Source organism: Acromyrmex echinatior, chromosome 14, assembly GCF_024713525.1.
Source record: "Acromyrmex echinatior isolate Ae372 chromosome 14, ASM2471352v2, whole genome shotgun sequence".
In the NCBI taxonomy this organism is placed as follows: domain Eukaryota; kingdom Metazoa; phylum Arthropoda; class Insecta; order Hymenoptera; family Formicidae; genus Acromyrmex; species Acromyrmex echinatior.
The window spans coordinates 5,774,601-5,798,271 of record NC_141865.1 but is presented as its reverse complement, the minus strand read 5'-3'; the positions used below and the strand labels follow the sequence as shown (position 1 = coordinate 5,798,271).

The window sequence follows — 23,671 nt, the reverse complement described above, 5'->3', positions numbered from 1 at the left end:
TAACTTCGTAAGTATATTCCAATCGCTCGCATATTATATTAGGTGTTGGAATTAATTCGTAGCGTTTTACAAGTGATGGGAAGTACTTTCATTAATGTATTTTTTAATGCTCATGTGAAATAAATAACATTCTTTCATTAAAAACGCTACGAATTAATTCCAACACCTAATAAATATACATATAATTTACATAAAATTAACAATCGTGAAGATTCACATAGAACTTGTACTTGTTCTAGATATGAGATTAATCCTCTAATGAGAGAGATAGATATGTTAGATGTGACGAATTAGTCAATCACTGCATTTTTATTTTATCGCAATTATTTTCAGTTCGAAAATTTTATTTCTTTAATGTATAAGTAAATATTGTATTTTTTTTCAGCCAAACAGAGGAAGAAATTTCATGTTATTATTTATCTATTTTAATATCTATCGATTAAATAAAAAATGAACAAAACAAAGCATTAGACCGCATTCGATATTCCTATTTTGATAAGATACTAAAAATCTATCGTACCGTAAAATAGAAAACCTAGAAGAGAGGTGCCAACTAATCACACTCTGAGCAAAAATTATTTCATCCAATAATATAGAGAATGACGTGATCAGTTGGCGCTTATTAAGAATACAAGTTCTTTACATTATATGATTGCGTTCAGCATAATCAACAATAAGCGCTCGCTGTATTGTCTTTTTCTAGACCATTCAATCAGACTTTTACATCAAACTTTTAGAAGAATACGACAATAGCAAAAAGCTCACTCAATTGTTGAGTCTGCTGAACGTAATCAATGGTTCATGAGAACAAGAAACACACAGACCCATCACAGAATAGCTGCAATGGTCATGTGATCAGTGACGGTACTCAGGCTCTCTATACGTTCCATTTAGCGCTTACAATGCTCGCGAGCATCATTTGTCCTTGTTTAATTTTATGAACAAGGATGAAATGATTCCATGAACGTTGCGAGCGTCCAGTAGATCACATCCAATGTTAGAGGATTAACAGTCGAGTAAATTTACACAGGTGATAAATTTATTTTATACACAGCTAAACGTTTCGAGTTGCACGAGTCATCGCAAAATACTCAAAATCACATTAGATCACGAGCATTGTTTCTCAATTGAAATCGCGCAGCATGAAATAGAAAGATACAACAAATACGGACGGAATAGGTTGTGCATTGTCATAAAGATAAACGTATGACGCTGTAAAAGTTGTAGCCTATGATACATGCACTATTATCCGCAGAGCATCCTCGCGGAACCAAATTCACAATTTCGCGTATAAATCTTGGTGGATGCGCCGCACTGACCGCCTTCCCCGATATAACCGCCGCGCCAATATTGCGGTGCTGGCATTTTCAGTGCATAGTACATGCTGGATTCGCATCCCATACGTGAAGCTGATACGTACGACTACTTTAAGCGACGCATACATCATACAGCAGTTCTTATTCGATACAAACTGTCGGACGAAATGCTCGTAAGCTTCCAAATGGACATTTTTATCGGTCATCACTGAGACGCGAATGCTGAAGGAATACATAAACGCATCGTAGATCTGCAACTGCAGTCCTCAGATAAATATAAATATAAAATGATCATTATAGTGCGACGTACGATAGGGTGTTATCTTGAAAAAATTTACGATAAAGTCCGATAATAAACAATGAATACTTTAAAGTCCATTAGGATACAAATAAGTTAATATTGATTGGTTACAGTATAACTTTCATTAACGAGCATACTCGGCGAAATACTACAATGTAGGTATATCAAGAAGGAAGAATGTAATTTCGGGCTAACTAAAAACCTGAAGATAAGAATTCCAAAAAGATAAATATCTCAAAGACAACACTAAAGTTTTAATTGTGATCCTATGAAAACCGTTCTGCTATTTTAGCCTTAAGCGCAAGAGATTAACGAGGTCTGTGAAGTGTAATATAACTTGGTAGGTGTGGTAACAACCGACGTAACGTCGACGACGTGACTCTGTGGACAAACAAATAATTATATCTCTATGAAGAGACGCGCTGTATTCTATTTGGAGACTACTTCGCTTCCGGTGCGCACAAGTTGTACGCGCGCAAAAACACGGAGGAGAAAGAGAAGGAGAGAACGTAATCAAGGAACAAGAAAGTTTCGCGAACGGAATCTTGCCTGCGGATCGTCGGAGGAGTCGAAGAAGCTGAGGAGGAAGGCAGTCGAATTAAAGACAATGATAAGTTACGGTCGCAATTATTGAAGTTGCCTCTCTGAAGAGCTTCACGTCGCACATCTAGAACAGAGAGGACAGAGAGTTCTCAGGACTTTTTTCACCTCAGTCCCGAGAGAGGCGCCATTGAAAACTTAAGAAAATGTATTAATTTGTCAGCGTCTACGTACAAGCGAAAACGCGGACCAATTCCGCAAATTGGCAGGACGTTAATTGCAGCCGAAAATACTGCTCTTACATTCACTAAGCGAATGCTAATCGTGGAAGGTACCACATTATCTTTTTGTCGCGTAACGACTGAAGGATGGGATCTTATCGTCGCTTTGCACGTGTCGCTAATAAAGATCCCAGTTAATTCCGGATTAAATTTTTCCTAGACTCAAGCCGCGTCGCACACCTTCTTGTGAGCAAAACGTGGTCGGAATTATCTCACTTGATTTGATCATGCACTCTGCAATTAACTAAATTAATCTTCCAAATTGCGACGTATAATGCTAACGTTGCATTATTTTGTACAATACTTTTAATAAAAACAATTTTCACTGATTACGTCCAAGAAACTAATTAGAAAAAACTAATCAGTGAACGCTTAGTAATTCTTTAAAATGATTGGATTCTTGCCTTTGCTTCTTTGCTAAATCTAGAAAAAAATGTAGAAACCAATCATATTAAAGAATTACTGAGCATTCACTGATCAGTTTTCTCTGCTGAATGCAGCTAATATAAATCAATATTTTCGATATTATTAACCCTTTCAGATTCCGTATAATGTACATCAAAAATTTGAGTACATTATTCGTTGAAATTATTTGATTCTATCGACATCATTTGAGATCTGATGTACATAATAATGTATATATTGAAAAAATAGTCAAAACTTAAAAAAAAATTAATTGTTTAGTGTGAATTACTTATTAAAATGCACATGAATTAAATTTAAAAAATTTAAATTTTTACTTCAGTTACTTTAATGTAGCGCTCTTTTGTTCTTTCTTTGAGCTTGGAATAAAAAATCACTTCCAACCAAAAACCCGGAATTCATGAGTTGGCTAAACTAACGGGCGACGCTATCATGCGGAAGCGTTAATAAACCATCATAAATGTGAATAATTAACCTCGTAGGCGGTTTTGCCACTGCACGATAATCCCGTGCAACGGGCGAGAATCGCGATTGCACCGAGAAAACGGGGGCTAACAAGTTTAACGCGGATGAGAACTTCTTATCGCTATGCCATTGCACTTCGTTCTGCCTTCTCCGGAGGTTAGTTCCGCGCGCGATCATCTTGAGCTACTTAGTCGCTCATTAGTCATACGAGATCTGACAATTTTCCGGCGCGTCTTGGAGTAATCACGCGCATTAATTAGCGCGTTTCCCGTGATCGCTAAGTTCTGTTGTCACACAGTTGAATTTCGTTGCAATTGCTAGCCATTCGATGCCATTTGTGTCTTCTTCGCGGCGATTTCTTCAATTTCATGACAAAATTGCAAATTTCTACCTCATACATCGATCATTTACGATAAAAGTGCATAACTCAACAACTGAAGTTTTTCAGAAAAGGAGAAAAACCTTTTTTTTCAACTTAATAGAAAATTATTGACTAAACAAATAATATCAGCAAAAAGACTATAATATCTTAAAAACTCTTAGAAATAAATGACATAATTCGAAATATTACCAATATTTTATGTTTACCTCGATCAACTAAAAGCTACTAAATTTAAAATAAAACAATTTCTTTAAATTTCGATCAAAACTGTTTTTTAATTCTAAATGTTCTCTGAGAGCAGAAAAAATTTTCCTTTTTATTGACAAAGCGACGCAACTCAAAATGTACCATTCGTGTAGAAGATATTACGACCTCCTTAAAAACTTTAACAACAACACAAGTGATATTTGGCGAATATTGAAAATTAAGCTAGTTTAATCATTAACTGATTAACAGAGTAATCTTTTTACCTAATTTATTCACGGTGAAAATTATATTTTTTAGTTGTGTCACTTTTGAAGTAAAGGAATAATAAGGAGCATAAATGATCAAGAGGCTTATGTTTTGGTTAACGTAGTAATTGTAGAGTCTAAATTCTGAAATTAACTCTCAAAATCAATACAATACCGCATTAAGCTTCTGATCAAGTAATTCGATCTCAGATTATAGTAGGCACCGTCTAAATCGGGCTTAAATTACATTAATAGATAGCGGATATCGATTTAGGTGTTCGCATAGTATGTAACGTGATGATGTAAGTTACTAATCCATCGAACAATAACCCGTCGATTCGGTGATAAATTCGCGTACGCGGACGGTCCGCCGCCGATACGAAACGACGTGGGTATATCTACCCGCGTTTATACCGGACGTGTATTATCGGTTCCGGTTGCGTCCCGTATTTCCCCTGGGCGCTACGTCGGGACTGCGATAATTCAGATCTCGTTATACAAGGGTTTCTCCCGGAGAATTATTTCCATGGATACACCGCACCAATTGTCGATGCTCAAGGTATTGTCTCACCAAACAGTTGGTATCTGAGTTGCTCGTTTTTGTTCCGATCTAAATAATCGATAATAAATAAATGCGGTCTCATTAATGCTGGAATTGTGAATCTCGCGCGATTATCTGATACTTTAAACTTAAAAAATATTTTACTTCATTGAATTTAAATTTAAAGATCAAACTCCACTATACAAAATAAAGAATTCTTCATTTTATAAAAAAACGTACGATATAAAATAATAAAAAGAGTATCTTTCTATTTATTATTTAACTTTTAACTTATTTATGTAGAAATATTTAATATTAGGTAAAAAATAAAAACATTTTCTTATTATATTCGATATATATTTATTATTTAAGAGAAGACTTATTTAATAAAAAGAAGAACTGAGATTTAAAGATTAAATTTACACTCGTAATACACACTCTTTCTCTCACTCTCCTTCTCTCTCTCTCTCTCTCTATATAGCAATCGAGTTAACGTCCTATTTAGTCAATATCTTTTTCCATCAAGAATGGACATCAACTGTAAATCATCGCACTTCAAAGTCAATTGCGATTATGTGTTCGGCGGCTAAAAGCATATGACTGACCAAACGTGAAAGAGGAAGTCTTCGCTGAACTTCATCTCCGGCAACTGAACATTGATAAATGCATCTCAAACTCGCTCCGAGCAGTAACGGATAGCAGAAAATGTTTCATTTACTTTTAACTTCTTTAACTTTCAGGTTTACAAACTAATAATTGAACAATCTATTCACTCTACATTTATTTAAAAATAAATCTTTAACTCAATATTTAAAAATAAAAATTTGTATACAAATAAAAATCCAGTTTTTAATTTATGAAAAACATTTAGATAATCGGAGTAAAAATGTTTTGATAAATTTTTAATAAAAACTTTTATTTCGTGAAATTTTAATAAAACTTTCATATTATTTATTGTTGTCTATTTGGCCACTCTTGGACAATTTAATACTGATTTAATTTGATCGAAACAAAGATATATTCTATCAGCATAACGAAGAAACACGTTTTCGTTAAGAATATTTTGTACTAAGAATACCAGTACACCACAGAATAATTAGAAAAATAAATAGAACTGAGAAAGATAAAATATTTACTAGCAACATAGCAAATAATTGCTTAACCCTTTAAAAACAAATAGTTAGTTACGTAAGCAAAAATATAATCTTATTAATTCACTTTCCTAATGCACACAACTTTTTTGTATTTTCTAGCATTAGTTTTAATAAAAAAAATGAACATACAATATTATTTTAATAAAGAAAAACTTAATTTATTTCAGAAATAAAAGAATTGCTGAATTCTTTCAGCTACTAATTGAATTAAAGGATTACTTTTTATTTGCGCACATTTCAGTACGAATTACTTTTTCGTAAAGAGATGAATCTGTAGATATTACTCGTTACAAACGCTACCGAGATTTTTCGCTGTCTCATGGAAAGCTAAATGAAGAAAGGTTCGAGTTGAAGAGCTTTTGTTCTTATGCGCATAATATTCTGAGTGGCATGAATGGCTTCAGTGAGCGGAGGAAATACAATGAAGTTGATAAATAACATTTAAAATATACGTGTACATTTTATTATATTTCTTGTACAATTAATCGCATTACAGGAAAATTCAGATATACGAGTATCCTATATCTCACTATTTCCATAATTGCAAAAGTATTACAAGATTATTTTATATAAATAGTATAGAGCTTGAAAATATTTTTAAAATATTTAATGATAAAACGATTAAGTATATTTATTTGTAAAAGCCATGATTAAATCAAAATGTTCTTGTTTCTTACACAAAACATGTAATAAATAAATAATATGATATATTACGAGAAAACAATGTTTGCTAAAATATTAGAAAATTTAACTAGATATAAATCTGAAAATAATTTTGCTAAATTTATTAAAATAATTATAAAGGACGCTCAAGTAAAATGTACAATTTAACAATCAATTTAAATGTCCTACAAAATTTTTAGATTTGTATCTCACTAAATTTTTAGATATTAGAACAAAAGCGTTCTTTGTGTGTGTGCGTGTGTGCGCGTGTAATAGATATTTAAGTTTATAGATCACTCTACTTTATAGAAAATCTGTCAAAATAAATCGGTAACGTGCAAGTAATCGGACGTACATTTATTGTTACCACGAAATCAACATCGTCTATTTTAATAGTCAGCTTTACGCATTCTATCTGTGGAATGGAATGTACGCTAAGAGAGATGTTGAGCAAACAAATTTAATCAAGTGCTCGACTGCGTTACCAAGAGGAGGCGCCATATCACCCTCACTAGCCAGAACTGACTCCAACCTACCACCGAAAATGGGTGGAGAGACGAAGTCACTCCTCTGAATGCTAGCACTCTACCGATTTGCCTGATCGACGTGGGTGTAGACAGCTATCCGAAGTTTACTAAGTTCGCCGCATCGGATCAATGAGCAGCGATAACGAAAGATAATAGCTGTACTATAAACGAAACTGCAGACGGGTGAGTCTGCATCATCAACTTCTAGAGAAGTCTCACCAGAGGAGCGGAAATCATAGCAACGTTAATAATTTAGTGAAAAGGGATATGAATAGCGAGTATGAGAAGATATATTTCCAACTTCTCCAAATTGAAAATTTAATTAACTCGTTTATCATAATAATTAAGATAAATTATATATATAAAAGCTATTTCAAAGAACATTAGAAATCATAACTTTCTATCAAGCAATAAATCATTCACTGCTTCTTATGATAAACGTTAAATGCTTTTAACTTATCACGTATGCAGAGTTTCTAAAATGATCACTCATAAATATTATCTAACCAAAATTATAGTACAATACGTAGCACATACGTTCAATATTTAAGACCGTATGTAGTCATATTTCAGAGCATTACAAAAATTATAAAAATTTCATAAATTGTTCTATTATTACATTTGATAAGTTAATTAATTTTTTTGTTTGCTTAATTCTTATGTGAAATAGCATTTTATAATATCCAATTTGATGAGGAAGTTACAAATTAAATCAATTTTGTTATATACTAATAAATATATACTAATAAAACTTATATACTAATAAATAATTTATATACTAATAAATATGTACTAATAAAACTTTAATAAATATTCGTGCAAAAGTTCTGTTGAATCCACTTACTCATTTAAAAGTTATCTATCTAAAATTAAGCAAAATGTAATAACTGCACTGTATAAGCCATTAAAATAATTCGTTATTTTATTTTTTAAAGTTATTTTCAAGATGTATCTTTTTATAATTTAAAATTTGTTTTATTGAGATTGACTAATTTTTTCTTTTTTGGCTGATTTTTTTAGATGATATTTTTAGCTAGTACTGTAAGTCAAAATATCCTTAATCGAAATTTATATTATAAAAAAAAATACGTGCATACAAAGAGAACAGTAAAATCAAACAGTTGAACAAACAATTACGAAAATGGATTATAAATTAAATATTGTACATATATCATAAATATTGTAAATATATTAAAATTTTATCCATTAGATGAAATAATAGCGAAATGGATTGCCTGTAACGTTCACCGCAAGTATTATGGAGTTGCTAATGATGGGCGTTAATAATATAAAATTACAGTATGTTAATGTTTATAGAATGGCTCGATGTTTACAGAAATTGTCGGAATGTTCATGACAACTTATTGTGATTAACTGCATCAAGACAATCAAGATCTGCTTAATTTGATTAGTGTCATATTACATCTATATTAATTCGTGCGAATATATTAACCTCTTCCATTTTGTTGTACCTAACAGTCGCGAATAAAGTAGATCTTACAAGTTTTAGTGTATCTTTTATCATGGTTTATATTTCCTTTATACTTAATTAGACGAAAAAATAAAATACTCATTTAATCTAATACGTAAGCTGTTGTTAATTTCAATAATTACTGTTATCTTCCTTAATTACATTATAGTTTGTGTTGTTCATGGAATTATATAATACGTAATTAAAAAATAATGCACGCTAAGTACTTTGTCAAAATTATTATTTATCATAATTGTTTCCGTTCTTCATTATTTTACAATATTATAAATTATTATGATATTAATAGACTAAATAAGTTTATGGTAATTTTATATTGAAATAAATTCGGTATAATGCGCAAATGAAATTTTAATTGTATTAATTATTTAATTTTTCAATTATTCTATTTATATTTCATCTAAAAAACATTTTCGTTAATAATAATAGCGATTAATGGAAATTTAATATCACTAAATTTAATAAAGTTTATTAATATCTTAACAGAGCAGAGCGCTTGTTTTATATGCAATTTAGTGGTATATGGAATGAAATAATTATTAACTATATCGTACAATTGTGTATATAAAATTTCAATCTAATATTAAACGACAAGAATAATCAAAGTATTAAATCTCTCTCTTTAAACTGAAATATATCTTGTATCATGATATCGATAAGTCAACTATATTTTTTATATATTTCCTTAGCTTTCTAGCGCTATATTCGCAATCGAGTTCGCAACTATGCGTTAAATATTAATTAACTTTATTATTTATTATTTATTATATTTATGCCAAAAATTTTTCAAGAAAAATAAAATTGTAACTTTAATAAATCAAAATAAAATTTGTTTAAATAAATAATAAAATAAATATTAATATTAGTTAAATTAAAAACTGATTAAATACGAACATGTTGGAATAGTTATCAGCAGAACAATTATATTTTTTTTGTTAATGGAAATCTTTAGTATATTTCTCATATCAGCAAAAAAAGTGACATTAATAATTTTATATTTTTGTATACGATGTCCCATTTTTATTGCAATTAATTGTATTAGCTAAATCATTAAATTTTTTTAAACCAGGCTACCATTTCTGTTTAAGCCAAAAGTTTCCAATTGGCGAAAATAAATCAATTTCTAAAGTGATCCTTTTTTCTTAAATATAATATACTTTAAATATAGAAATCATTCTATATATTTAAAAAATAAAAATTAGTAATATTAAAATATATAATAAATTAATAATATATAAAATTACACGAAAACGACCGAAATGTGATAAAAGAAAATTAATCTTTTTTTACTATGTCTATAATCAACAAATTATTATTAATTATACGCTGTATTCATTAATTTTAATAATATTTACTACCTAATTCTTTTAAGTTTTAACAAAACTACAAAACTACTAAAATTACCACGCGTTTAAAGGAAGGTTAATTGATTCAACAATTTGGCTAGATCAAAGTCCGCGTCGAGTAGTATGTTAATAATCAACACAATGAAGAACCCACGTTCACAAAGTGAAGAGCGACTTTAATGTGCCTTGCTTCTATGTCGAGTTCTGTGAAATCGATTCACGAAGGAAAGTTAAACGACCCGTTGAATATCAGAGAGCCCGCTACAGGAGGGAACAAATCCTGAATTTTCTAGATTGTTCCCGATGCATGATTACGGCAGCAAGTCAACAATCTTTTTTTTTTAATTTTTACATAATACACATATTATCCAATTTCCGAATATTTTCGCAGTAATTTTAATCCGTATTCAATTATTATGTATTCTTTAAGACACAATATTAAAATTTGTGCAAAAAAAATGTTTTCCCATTATCTATTAGAAAATACATTCCTCTTATTACATGGCCAGGATTTTTAAAAAGAAATGACTACAAATAAATATATTTAATTATAATATTGTAAAATACATGCGCCTTTATTGTAATTAATTATATGCAAATACAAGCGATATTCTTGGGTCTATTCGGGAGAGTCGAATCCGAAAATAGTAGAATTTTAAAATTATAATGTATGTATTACTTAAAATATACTTAGTAACGAAAAACTTATAAAATTTTTATTTAAAATTCACATTTAGAAAAACATTCAAGTAAAATTTATCTACATATCAAATAATAAGTTGAATTGTCTATTCTACTAATATCGGAGTACCTATTCGACTTGTCCCGAATTCTTTATGTATCTGCATATTTTTAATTAATTATATTCATGCAGTTATTAAAAAGAAAAGTAAGAATCTTTTTCACAAAATTATAAATCAATAAAATCTAGAATTTTAATTGTTAAATAATACAGTTTGCGCATATATTTTACACTACAGAATAGTTAAATTATTTAAGAGCTAATCTCGATGTCTTCTTGATGTCGTCTTAACGTCCTCTCGATAGCGGATCTCCTAAAAATGGTTTCTTAAAAAAAACTAAAAATTGAAAAATATATTTATTTGTAATTGCATTTTCTGTCAATTAATTTAAATTTAAATTTACTCATTTTATTCAAATTATTCTATAACTCTCTATATTTATATCTATTGTACCATCTTTTTGTTACTAAAATAACATAAATGTTAAAATTAATACTTATAGGAGAGAATATTTAAAGAGGAAAAAAATCTTCTCTCGGAATATAACTATCTTTGTATAACTTGTCTTTAGAAAATGTATGGCGATCGTCGTTGACTCACTGCTAAAACCATTACTGCCGGGAACCTCTGAGAAATTCAGGTTTAATTTTTGCCATGCAACAGTAATTTCTAGCTTTCAACGAAACTAGGTGTCATGGATGGATCTCATGGACAAGAAATAACTCTTCATGATGAAGAACATTACGATTTCCCGCTGGTACGAAACAAGCATTTGCTAGCGTCCACCTGACATGAAGGACAGCGATAAGACATTACTTTTCATTGAGACTTTTCATTGAGACAAGATCATGGAAAGAATATAAGTGATATTGCGTCATGCATTTAATAAATGTTAATTATAAAATGCAATATCATTCGTCAAATATTGAATATATAAATATTGAAATTTGTGAAATTCATAAATATGTTTAAATTGGAAACACAATAATATATCCTACTTTGTGAATTTTACAATTGCCGAGTGAATCGAATCCAAGTGAATCGAATTTTACAATAACTTCGTCAAATATTTTTGGTTTAATAATATCTCAAAACAAATTTAATTTAAGAAATGAAGAATCAATATTTGATCGTTGATTTCACATCCAAATCTCACATTCTTATAAAAAAAATCTTTTTTTATTATATGTATATCAAAAGTAAATAATTGTTGTTAAAAGTGAAATAATTTTTTAAACACACATAAAATGGTTTGATTAAGAACTTCCCTTATTAACAACTTTTTAACATTAAAAATTAAAATTAAAAAATTAAGAACAAACATTCATTAAATATGCTGTATTTATCTCATCATTTTCTTTTGCATCATTGTTAATTAATTCATCCTTATAGTAACTTTTATTACGTAATTTGAATATACATTGTTAAATCTATAATGTAATTTAATCTATTTTAAGTCGCCATTGCGTTGCTGCTCAATATGTCGTTATTTTATACTAAAATAATGGTTAAATTTGATAGTATATTGTGCCAAATTTAATTATATTGTTTTAGTATAAAATAACGATACATTGAGTAGCAACAATGGCGAGTTAAATTAAGCTAAATTGACACTATAGATTTAATAATATTACATAATTTAATTTAATTTTTGTATTACATTTATTATATAAATAATTTTAATTTACATTAACGTTTATTTGGTTTTTATTAACTTTAATATAATTTTCGGCCTTGTATCGACTTTTTAAAATAAATTTAAGATAAAAATATTGTATAATCTTTCTATTATCTTTCCAAACTTGAAAAGGTAGCAGAAACTTATGATAACTTTACTCTATCCACCCGAGAAAAATGATAGCTGCCCTACCTATCCGAAATATAATATGTGTACCTACCCGGATGATAGTATACGTCTATCTATTCAAATTATAAAAAAAAAAAATATGCTTATTATCTGTATCTAGTGTACCAATTATAATATGAATACGTACATACGCAGATACATGACGCTACTTATAAGACGTTTTAAAACGCTGACTGATTCAACAGAATCAATAATTTGCGTAATCATTCAAAATGTAAGGGATATATTACGTAAATTAGAATATTAATTTAAGAATAATAGGTATATAAGTTAGTATATTATATTGTCTTTAATTACGTGCCAGCGCACGTATAACAAAATTGCTTATGTAATCTTTGTGTTTTATATACTATATATTAGATAATATTGGTTATTTATGGAATATATAGATTTTATTTATACTGCTGTACAAAGATTCTTCAATTGACCCTATCTTTTTGTTGATATTATTCCTAATCGCACATTCTAGCTTTTCAGCCAAAGATAAAGGAGAAGAACTCCGTTTATCCGTTAAACTTTTCTATCACAGACTATCATTATCGATCTATTATTACTGGTTTATCATTGTCGGCTATAATAGATAATATGTTCAAAAAAGCAGATTTTGATGAAGTATCTAAATATTTAGTCAGATACAGATCTAAAAAATAATTTTATTTTAGACCATTAAAATAATTATGTAGAACGCTTGAATTACTTGTTAGAATCAACTCGTTTTGCATTACCCATCATGCTTGATTATTACGTAATTATTTTAATGATCCAACGAAATTATTTTTAGATATGTATATTTAACTAATTTTTAGTTACTTCAACAAAATCGATTTTTCCATGTATGCTCGATCGTTATACATATGCGTCGATCATACCACGATGCTTCGCAATAAATAATTAATTAAATAAGAATATTAATTCGTACAAATTGTCTTATTGTTAGTTAATCGAAAATATTAAGTGCATGAATCATATTAGAATAAACGAGAATTTTAATCAACTACTTCGCGTTTTTTTGTTTTACACGAATTTCTATTACAATCAACACTATATTTAGGCTTGAAAAAAAGAACGAACTCGATTACAAATACTAAAATGTATTTCATAAATATCAAGAATTAAATGTTTCGATATAAACGGAAAGTGAATATTTAAAGATAATAAAAATTGCAAAGTGAATTAAAGACTCTAAATCCGTTATTATTGTTACTCGAATATGATTTCGCATATAACGCTGTTCATAATCCACGCAATGTAATGTCCACCGAATCTCACCAAAAGCAACTCAGATAAAAAATAGGATAATAAATGGCACGAGATCCGGAAAAGAGATAATAAATTCCTCTCACACATATATACAATATACTAAAAAAATTTTTGTATGAATAGTGGATATATATAATGCTTTCCTAAACCAATTTGTACATTTAATATTTAATATTTAATCTTGGAATTAAAAAATTAAAAAGAACAGAAAAAGAATAATAATAGTTCCAGAGCTTCTTCCATAATTTTTTGTATCAAATTGTAAGATAATTCTTCAATACAAAATATAACTATCTTGTTTTTTTATTTTTATTTTTATTAGGTGTTGGAATTAATTCGTAGCGTTTTTTAATGAAAGAATGTTATTTATTTCACATGAGCATTAAAAAATACATTAATGAAAGTACTTCCCATCACTTGTAAAACGCTACGAATTAATTCCAACACCTAATATTATTTATAAGAATCTAAGATTTTATTATTCGAAAAAGAGATAAAAAAATAAAGAAATAAATCATTAATTTATATTGATAACAAAATTCTATTGATAAAAACTGAATAAAATTATACATTTAAAAACTATTTCTTATTTGATCTATTATTTAATTTTATTTTCCTATATTTATAATTTTAAAGATACCAAAAGAGTGCAAAACGTAATAAACATCAATATAATTTGACGCAACTCAATAAACTTTATTTTATAAGCTTCGTGCATATGTGCGAATATATCAAGCGTAGTAAATAATTGTGATAAAATAATAAGAGATTCCAAAATTAAATATTTATCTCAAACTAATTTAAGATATTACATTTATACATTTTAAGGCAATGGATCTCTCTATAAGATGTAATATTAATCTGTACTAATTTTATTATAATTTGATAATTTATGTATCTGAATGAATTTAATATATATCTCAGATTATCGTAGATCCATGACCTTAATGAAAAAAAATTTGCTTTCACTCACCGATGCGCAACGGGCGAAGTTATCAGCCATTTAGCTCTACGATGAGTTATTAGCCCTACGATGATACTGTAACATAAACATATAAAATTTTAATTAAAACAACGTTCAAATAACTAATATTTCATCATTAAACTTTTTTATGCATTAAACTTTTCATTTATTTTTCAATTAAATGTTTGCTAATCACATACTTAAAAAAAAAATCTCTATAAGAACAAACTTTTATAAAATTTGAAATTCTATCTTTTTCTCTAATCATTATTTGAAAATCAAGACAAATTCTAAATTAAGATAAAACAATTCAAGTAAACAATTAATTGTATGTAAGTAAGAAATTGTATTCACCCCAAGATTGCTCCGCCGGTACCCGACGCCTCTTTCAGACCTCCTCCTCCTCTCAAGATTGAGTTGTCTCCTTCTCCTCTCATACAGGACACTCACAAAACACACTCGCGTATAATACGTACACTACAATCGCACGCGGATTAATTATTAATAAAAGTCTTTCGCACGATACTATGACATTTCAAGTTTATAAAATGTTAGAATTTTCAGTTCGATGGAATCAGATCCTCGAGTCGCCGAGTATATGCAGGACAAATACAATAATTTTCAAACAAAAGGTTAAGATTCGCGCGGAAGAAAACGGAATCGATTATATTGAATTCGTCATCTGTATTCACAAATCGTGTTTAAAATTAACTTAAGCATACACCCTAGCTACAGTTCAAGTGAGCTGTACTACAAGCGATATCGATGAAGCAGGGTAGACGTGACGAGAGTCTCTAAGAGAAAGTCCCATTGCTAATGTCTAACCTAGACAATTCAAGAAATGGGATCCAACTCCTCGTCACAAAATAAACCGACCGCTAGGCTCTGACCAAGTCAGATTAAACGCGATTCAATATGCTTTGAGAGTGTTGGTTGACATAGGTAAACAAGATCAGAGAAATGGACAACCCAGAGACGAACCCAAGTCAATTGGTCGGACTCGTACCGTTTAGGACCGAACCGTTTGCCAACAGACAGCGTGTTCTCAATCAGTCAACAGCAACAATAAATTGCTAAACCGCGTAACATTGCAAAGTACATGACATTACGCGGCTAGCATCACCTCGTGCCCGAAGCACTTGGTGTGAGAATATTGTTGTAATGATTGTGACCATCCAGCAATGCCTCAATGCGATTCTATAGATATCGTCAAGACGTCGAAGATGTGATTCCTCCACTTCGAACGCGGATTTAAACAAATAAACTTTAAAAAAAATATCCACTAGTCCGATAATTTAAACGGCACTCCCGAAAACAAATGTACGCGACAAATCAGCTGCGGTTCATTTGTTTAATTAAATCAGCGATGGTGGGTCAGAAGAATCTGAAAAAAATAATTATAAAAAATATTATTCTGCATTTTCAATCCGAAAATAATAGTCATTTATACTTAAATTGATAGGCAAAATGATATTTAAATCAGCGGAAACTTTTAGGCGCAACGTAAGAAATATTTAGATTTAGATGTGGTTAATTATTATCCATAGATACCATAAAACTATATATATATATATATATATATATATATATATATATATAAACAAGAATTCTTATCACATCATAATCCGTTCAATTCTTATTATCTAAATAAATACAAAATGCATAATAATTATTTCAATAGTACTCAAGTTATCTAGATACTCTTATGATATATTAATCACAAAAGTTAATCATGAGGGCTGATAAAATAAAAGAGCTTTCCGTCTTATAAAACAAAAAAACTTACAAGAATACCGTGTGCTGTTAATAAATCATATAATTTAATTTAATTTATAATTTATAATTAAAAATAACATACTACACATTGTTCCTAGCTATATTTATTTTTGTAAAAATAAATTTAATTTTTTATCCATGCAATTTTTAAGTACTTTTCAATACTTTGGAAAATAAATGATAAAATATACGTAAGTTTATTACAAATTCGTGTCTCTGATGTAACGACCTATGTAATCGTGATTAATTACGACATGTAATTTATGATAACTTCTCAGATGAAGACATCCAGATATTAGATGGACTAATCCAGAAATCTGGGAGCGGTCTAATGACCGCTTAAGATTTTAATCCGAGAATGATTAAAATTTAATCTGACGAAATCTTTTAATTTTCAATTATGTTTGATCGAACGTAATATAATAATTCTTCTCTCATTATAAATAAAATAAATGTACTTTTTAAAACTTTTACAGTGACTCTCGCTCTGAAGAATGAAATCTCATTCTTACAAAATATTGAAAATTGAGTTCTGTTTTTTAAGACTTGCTCAGTTTTCACTCTTTAGAGTGAGATTCTATTCCAAAAAATTTAGAGAGATAAAAGATATTATATTACATATATTATTTTATGTATTTTGTAGCCATTGTCGATATTGGCATTCTACTTAATTATGCTTTTTTAGTTAGATTGGACCTTTTGTTGTTTCTTGTCGTATCGGTTTTAACTCCATTTCACTAGAAATCGGTAAAAAGGAAATAAATGTCTATTATCGGATAATCGTCACAATTGTCAATAAACAACATTATTCATGTTAAGCCTCTAGACGATCAATATTATTGCTCATCTACGATCATCTAGGAGACTATATTGAGCTTCCAGAGCATCTACTGTTTTAAATTGTTTAAAAGGGGCATCAATAATATATTGTACAAAATGATATAGATTCTAGGAGCTGCTTAAGACATATGCATCAATCATATCATGTTACGAAAGATGCATGATAATAAGAAATTATTAAGCAAGACTACTGTATGTACTGCACTAATTATAGAATTTTAATAATTGCATAAAAGAATACTAATTAAACAATTTTATATTTTGCCTGATAAATCCGTCCCTGATGCCAATTTCATCCAGGTTTGGCTTACACATACTTCACCTAAATTTTGTTTATGCCTAGATTTTTTTCATCTTATACATAACTATAATATATTCATAATTCATAAAAATATGATTAATTAGAATTTCATGGTACTTCAAATTATTTGTATATATTCTCAATAATCAAACGTTATTTTGAGAAAAATAACGCGAAGAAAAAATACAATAGTCATAAAACACAATGACTATATTCAACAAAGAAAGCAGCTTTGCAACTATTGTAAAATTTTTTAATGATAGATTTATATTATATATTTAAATTCAGTGAACTAAAAGTAAAACCAATCATATTAAAGAATTTTATAACAGTTGCAAAGCTGCTTTTTCTGCTGAATGTAGTCTATTATATTTTGCTTTCACAACGTCTCGCGAATTAACGGAAGGAACGAATATCAGCACAAATAAAAAGAGAGTAGAGAGAAGAGAAAACAAAAGACGAGAGAGAGAAAGAGAGAGAGAGAGAAAGAAAAGAAAGGAAATTGTAACAAATATCCGAAACGCTTACTAATCAAACTATGAAAAAAGAAAGAAATGTTGCCTCAATACACTTGTGAATCACATCAATCATGGGAGTTGATTGCTCACGTGTGTTGCTAATTGCACAATTATTCGTAGAGAATGCTCGTGTCCAGTAGTTGTTCATAATTGTTCCGATCGCTTTTCAAAAAGTAACGCGAAATACACGAAGAGGTTTCGTGCCGGCGGCATTACCTACTGTCCGAGGATGCGTTCCATTTGGCGCTTATGGGCATCATTTGTCTTTATTTAATATTTGATAACAAGGATGAAATAATTCCAAGAGCACTGTGAACAGCAAGTGGGACGCAGCCCGAATGTCGCCATATCGAATGACTGCGCGGCGATCCCGCGTAAACAGCCGTATGACGCGCCGTGCGACAAATAAACAAACGCCAAGGCCGCATACCGGCTGATAACGTTTACCCAGAAACGTCTACAATACGCGTAACGAAGTAGTAAATATACATACCAAATATTCTGTTCTCTATAATTCCGTAAATACCGTATCACTCCGATGCTTTCTTTGCAGGACTACGTTGCGCCAAGTAACTGCCGCCATGATGCGAATCGTTTACGACGTGAAGTTAGCTGCGATCGTGTCTCGCGAGGAACGATCGTGATTGCCGCGGCGCCGCTTTCTCGTTTGAATGTTGACGCGAACGTAAAGGATTGAAGCCGTATATTATAGTCGTTCTCGTTACGAAATATTTAAAATGTTTCAATGCATTTAATCTAAATATTTCTTGCATTCCAAATTGGTTTTGATAAATTTCTATTATTGTAAATTAAGTTTAATGATTACTTGAACAAAATTTAGTCAAAATAATTGTTTTAATCTAAATAAATTAAATAAGTAACTAAGTCGATGATTGATATATAATAAATAATATGCAAATTATGATTATTTACTCCAAGATTTCTTCATTGTCATCCAATGCCTTTTCTAGATGTCCTCTTCCTATTTCTCCTGCTCCTCTTTTCCTCTCATTCTGAGATTAAGTTACCAAGTCCGGTGCACTCATTCTATACAAAAAGACGAAAACGGAGTTAGTTAGGTTGATCACACGACATATTACTCTCGAAGTTGAAAGTAATTAAGATATGATGAATAATTGCTTCTTGTCGTGAGAATTATCGCGAGATATAATCATTTCGAAAGATAATACATGGAGCGGCATGACTACTTGTGCTGAAACCATATCGACCAATCGATTTTATTATACGAAATATTTAACGAATAAAGATTCGAATGATTTGTTCCAGAGAAATAAGTTTTAATTTCCGTATAAGTTACTCCGATTTTTACTTTACATAAAGAAATCGCATGAAATATTTTTCGACAAACAGATATTACTTTGATGTATATAAATTATTTATTATGAAATTAATTATTCGCAAAGGATGACTGCGTTTTTCGAGATAACGCAATAATGAGCTTTTCATACAATAAGCAATATTGCTATTGGTATGAATTTTATATATATTCATAACACATGTTTCTATCTGTAGCTTTCATAATATAAATAATAATAACAATATGATACATTAATATCTTATTATTATAATTATAATAATAAATATCTTACTATTATGATTTCCTATATAAACTATATAAATTATTTCGAATATACATTAAGAAAAATATATTAAGAGAAAGACATATATTATTGAATATTTTAATATAACTCATATGTAATTCTGGGATAATTTACAATAATTTACAACAAAGGCAATAAAATATTTTACAATATTTTATTTTTGTGTTTTAAAGAAGGCAGTTATTAATAAATTTGTATGAACAGTCTATCAAAAATTAAACACAAATAATATAACTACATAATAATAATTACATAATTATCTGTGGTTTTTATTAAATATATTAATTTAAAATATATGTGTGACTATGAAATATGTTCCATGTTATCTGTACATAACATACAAGTACTTGTATTTGAAAAGCAATCTTATTTTTGTATTATCTTGTATAATATTTAATCCTGAAAAAATATTTAAATATTCAGATTTATTCGTTATAAGGATACAATTTGAAAGGACATGATTAATTACGATCCCATAGCAATCCCTGATGATTACATGTAATTTTGTAACGAAATACAACCAAAAGTTATGAATTATAATTTCATTTATACCCAATGGATGAATCTCAAATAAATGTAAGATTAATAAATGATCGATGTATTTGTTAATTAAATCCGATATTAAAATGTATATTTTCAACAGTAGACGTCATCTCGATGCGCTTATAAATTATCAATTACAGGAATTGATAATTAATTGCGCGTGCTGTTAATAACGTATTTATTCGTAGGGAATGCTTTTGGCATTTCATACTTGTCGCAATTGCGTCTCGAGATGAAATGCGAAATACACAGAGTGGTTAGCGTTATACTGTCTGCTCTTTCGAGTACTACCGTACGAATGATGGCACGACGACCGACTGTAAACACTGTGTGCTATATGCCGCATAAACAGACGCCAAAGCCACATGCTCTAACTGAGTTGTCATTTCCATGAAATATTTCCTATATGAAGAGACATAAATAAATGCCGAATATTCCTTTCTTTACTTTTCAGAAAGAAACTTTTGATAAATGAGCCATTATCAAATATTTTTTAATGTTTGTCATTTAGCGTTTATATATAGTTTATATCACATCATTACTTCATGCTCTTAATTGAAAATTAGTGAACGAATTAAATTAGAATTAAATACAGAATTAAATGGAGAACAAAAATTAAATATAAAATAATATAAAATTTAATAAATAAAATAAAATAAAAAAGATATAATTTTTTAAAGCCAATAAAGAAAAATGGATTCGCTATTATCGCATAATATAACGACAATCGTTATCCTATCATTCGGATATCTATTCGTATGAATTCATACGAAAGCCTGATAATGCTTATTGCCTCGATAAATGCTTATTGCCTTAATCCATTTACGAATCATTATCGCAAATGTTAATAAATAACGAATCATTGCTAATTATCAGAATAATCACACAATTGCGTCTCAAAATATTTAAATACTTTACAAAATATTTATCGTGAATAAATTCTCTTTTATATATTTCCAATTAATTTCAATAAATTATATTAGCAAAGCATATAGAATTGAACAACTGCATAATTAATATTTATTACAATCATTATGTATTAAAATATGATGACTTCATGCACTGTAAAAGAAAAACATAAGCTTGAAATTTTTGTCAAAATATCTATATTTTTTTTAAAAGAAGATATGTAAATTATATATATATATATATATTAGGTGTTGGAATTAATTCGTAGCGTTTTTTAATGAAAGAATGTTATTTATTTCACATGAGCATTAAAAAATACATTAATGAAAGTACTTCCCATCACTTGTAAAACGCTACGAATTAATTCCAATACCTAATATATATATATATATATACATATATACAAAATGTACATATATACAAAATGTAAGAATATAGCTACAATATATACAAAAGGTATATATATATATATATATATATATATATATATATATATATATATATATATATATATATATACCTTTTGTATATATTGTAGCTATATTCTTACACTTTATGAATCAATTTTGCAACGCAAGCGGCAATTGTTATAAAAAAAAAATAAAAGAAATGAAAGAAAAATGTTTAGCACAGGAAGAGACAAAACAATCACCAAGAGAGCTATTCATGTTGATCGCTCCTAACGGTGAAATCGTCATCGAAATATGAAGGCTATCCGTGTATTCAGCGACACCCGAGAGAACAATGCAACTATTGAGTAGAGTAGGCATGATTAGTATATGTAGTTGAAGAGAGAATCCAGATATGACTAGATTAACACCTGCTGCGTAGTTATATGCTAGTATATCTACTTATTATATAAACTTCGACCAAATGTTGCTAAAATATTATTAACAAAATAAATGCAACAAATTATATGCATAATTCAATGTTTCACATAAAACAAATAAATTTATTAAATGATTATGATTATATTATTATAAATATATATTAATATATATATTATTATAAATATATATTATTATAAATATTTAATAAATTATTTGTATATTACACATTATCTTTCAAAATGATTTGCAGATTAACAAATTATAAGAATTATAAGTATCATAAGAATTATTAATGCAAAAGTTTTTAAATAGATATAATGAGAATAATCGATTAATATAAAATGCTACATCGTAGCAAGAGAATTCAAAGAATTCTTTTATTGTAATGTCAAATTCATATCCTATGTAATAATTTTAAATCATCTATAATCAAATATCTGGACAGAATAAATCCACAAAGACTAAAAATATTCAAAGTGAACATTCACGTAAAATATCCAGACAGAATAAATTCCCAAAGATTAAAAATATTCAAACTAAATTCACATAAAATAGCTTCTATCAGTGACATCGTTTAAATTAATTGGCTACATGGAATCGTTGATTTCCTTCCAAGCGAGTGACGAAGATTGATTTGACGAAAGAGTTTAATTCCTTAGAGAATTCTACGAACATAACGAAGATAAATTTACATGTCCACAAGTTATGATTTAATGCAAGTTTCTCATATTATTGAATAATATATAGAATTAAATCTAAGATAACATTAAATTTTGCAAAACAATATTATATACGCTATATTTGAAAGTTTGATGAGATAAGAGAGATAATTAGAAGGAATCTGATTTAACAAGAGGTAAACGTTTCTAATTAGGACAATTATTCTAGAATTGCATCATTACGTAAACTTCTACTAATCTATTTAACAAACTAATAATTAGACTTTAAATTGAATTGTTAACTTTACGTAACTTTAAGTTAGTAATACGTACATTGAATAAATAATTCATTTTATGTAAATTATTATAAACAACGAATTTTTAATATATTCAAAGCATGAAAAATATCTTTAATAAAATATTAATATAATTAATGATCAGATTTCTTTTATAAAAAAAAAAATACATGATCCTTTTCATAAAAGAAAAATTGATCTCTCGTGTAAAAACCACAAAGGTTGCAGTGGCAACGTGTTGTCAGATAGAGCTGGAAAATTGAAGTTACTGAACGAAGAGTGCTTTTGGAGATTAACGGTCGGATTACTTCAAAATGGATTAGTTGCAATAAAGCTGATGTAGAAAATGGTATCATTTTAAAAAGAATTTCATTTGATGAATTTACGAACAAAAAAGGAAGTAAAGTTAATTATCGGGGTCATGAAAACGGTAGTAATGTAAAGAACGGAAAACCGACGTACCAATGCATTTATTAGTTAAGTGATTTTTTAGCAGTAAAGCTCCTTTATTTAAGCTGCTTTTAAACGACTGAAGATTTCCTGGAATTTCATGTAAAGGGTAATACAAAATAAAAATTAGTCAATTACGATTCCATGTTATTTCTTGAGTATTTTTACGAAAATATTAGTTTTCAGCACAGGAAAATATTAAAAAGCATAATT

At 28.8% G+C, this 23,671-nt stretch overlaps 1 protein-coding gene and 1 long non-coding RNA gene across 10 annotated transcripts in view; one reads left to right on the top strand and one right to left on the bottom strand.

Annotated features, from left to right (window-relative positions):
• LOC105150454 (uncharacterized) overlaps positions 1–23,671 on the bottom strand; it is a 234,622-nt gene that overhangs the window by 116,538 nt on the left and 94,413 nt on the right. For all 8 annotated transcript variants that reach the window (XR_015547391.1, XR_846724.2, XR_015547393.1 and 5 more), the window contains 3 exons: positions 19,083–19,196; positions 15,069–16,098; positions 14,724–14,789 (listed from right to left, as the gene is read on the bottom strand). This is a non-coding gene — a long non-coding RNA (uncharacterized LOC105150454). The remainder of the gene's footprint in view (positions 1–14,723; positions 14,790–15,068; positions 16,099–19,082; positions 19,197–23,671) is intronic.
• Positions 1–23,671, top strand: part of LOC105150452 (glutamate receptor ionotropic, kainate 2) — a 159,204-nt gene that overhangs the window by 76,894 nt on the left and 58,639 nt on the right. The gene's annotated exons all lie outside the window — the stretch shown is intronic.